Here is a 2,489-nt window from a genome sequence, read left to right on the forward strand (position 1 = left end):
AGGTATCATAAGTAAATGGATCCCGGTTGTTCAATCCTTTGATAACCAAGGTCATTCTTTGCTAAAGAGAAATGATCACTATGAGTCAGACTCAATAGAATTGGATCCATTCCAAATAGCGAGAATTAGGATTCTTGATCCCTCTCAATCTCTCTTTCAATTCGAGGATCCAGAGAGGTGTTTTCATAGTCATCTCCGAATATTTGCCATCTCGGAATATTTTCGATTTCATTTTTCTATGATATGTCTTTCTATATGAAAATTGGTTATTTACGATGTACGATGATCCCTGTTAAGCATCCATGGCTGAATGGTTAAAGCGCCCAACTCATAATTGGTAAATTTGCGGGTTCAATTCCTGCTGGATGCACACGAACGGGAACATTCCATAAGTCTATTGGAACTGGCTCTCTATCCATGGAATCTCATCCATCATCCATACATAACGAATTGGTATGGTATATTCATACCATAACATAAGAACAATAAGAACTCGAATTCTTATCGATACTGGAACTCAGAGCATAGGAGGGAAAGTCGATTTATGGATGGAATCAAATACGCAGTATTTACAGAAAAAAGTCTTCGTTTATTGGGAAAGAATCAATATACTTTTAATGTCGAATCGGGATTCACTAAGACAGAAATAAAGCATTGGGTCGAACTCTTCTTTGGTGTTAAGGTGGTAGCTGTGAATAGCCATCGACTACCTGGAAAAGGTAGAAGAATAGGACCTATTCTGGGCCATACAATGCATTACAGACGTATGATCATTACCCTTCAACCGGGTTATTCTATTCCACTTCTAGATAGAGAAAAAAACTAAAGGAGAATACTTAATAATACGGCGAAACATTTATACAAAACACCTATCCCGAGCACACGCAAGGGAACCGTAGACAGGCAAGTGAAATCCAATCCACGAAATAATTTGATCCATGGACGGCACCGTTGTGGTAAAGGTCGTAATTCCAGAGGAATCATTACCGCAAGGCATAGAGGGGGAGGTCATAAGCGCCTATACCGTAAAATAGATTTTCGACGGAATCAAAAAGACATATCTGGTAGAATCGTAACCATAGAATACGACCCTAATCGAAATGCATACATTTGTCTCATACACTATGGGGATGGTGAGAAGAGATATATTTTACATCCCAGAGGGGCTATAATTGGAGATACTATTGTTTCTGGTACAAAAGTTCCTATATCAATGGGAAATGCCCTACCTTTGAGTGCGGTTTGAACTATTGATTTACGTAATTGGAAGTAACCAATTAGGTTTACGACGAAACCTAGAAATCGATCACTGATCCAATTTGACTACCTCTACGGGATAGACCTCAACAGAAAACTGTTGAGTAACGGCAGCAAGTGATTGAGTTCAGTAGTTCCTCATAGAAAATTATTGGCTCTAGAGATATGGTAATATGGAGAAGACAAAATTGTTTGAAGCACGCACAGAACCGGAAGCGCCCCTTGTTTCAAAGAGAGGAGGACGGGTTATTCACATTTAATTTGATGGTCAGAGGCAAATTGAAAGCTAAGCAGTGGTAATTAAGACCCCCGGGGGAAAATAGGGATGTCTCCTACGTTACCCATAATATGTGGAAGTATCGACGTAATTTCATAGAGTCATTCGATCTGAATGCTACATGAAGAACATAAGCCAGATGACGGAACGCAGAGACCTAGGATGTAGAAGATCATAACATGAGCGATTCGGCAGATTTGGATTCCTTTCCTATATATCCACTCATGTGGTACTTCATCATATGATTCATATAAGATCCATCTGTCTAGAGATCGTCATATACATCTAGAAAGCCGTATGCTTTGGAAGAAGCTTGTACAGTTTGGGAAGGGGTTTTTTGAGAGAAAAGAAGAATCTACTTCAACCGATATGCCCTTAGGCACGGCCATGCATAACATAGAAATCACACGTGGAAGGGGTGGGCAATTAGCTAGAGCAGCAGGTGCTGTAGCGAAACTCATTGCAAAAGAGGGTAAATCGGCCACTTTAAGATTACCATCTGGGGAGGTCCGTTTAGTATCCCAAAACTGCTTAGCAACAGTCGGACAAGTGGGTAATGTTGGGGTGAACCAAAAAAGTTTGGGTAGAGCCGGATCTAAGTGTTGGCTAGGTAAACGCCCCGTAGTAAGAGGGGTAGTTATGAACCCTGTGGACCACCCCCATGGGGGCGGTGAAGGGAAAGCTCCCATTGGTAGAAAAAAACCCACAACCCCTTGGGGTTATCCTGCGCTTGGAAGAAGAACTAGGAAAAGGAAAAAATATAGCGATAGTTTTATTCTTCGTCGCCGTAAGTAAATACGTAACTAGGAATATGGAAAATTGCATTTTTGGAATTTGCAATAATGCGATGGGCGAACGACGGGAATTGAACCCGCGCATGGTGGATTCACAATCCACTGCCTTGATCCACTTGGCTACATCCGCCCCTTATCCAGCTAAAGGATTTTTTTCTTTT

Source organism: Triticum urartu, unplaced genomic scaffold (genome assembly GCF_056163025.1).
Source record: "Triticum urartu cultivar PI428250 unplaced genomic scaffold, HENAU_Tu73 scaffold1, whole genome shotgun sequence".
NCBI classification, from domain to species: domain Eukaryota; kingdom Viridiplantae; phylum Streptophyta; class Magnoliopsida; order Poales; family Poaceae; genus Triticum; species Triticum urartu.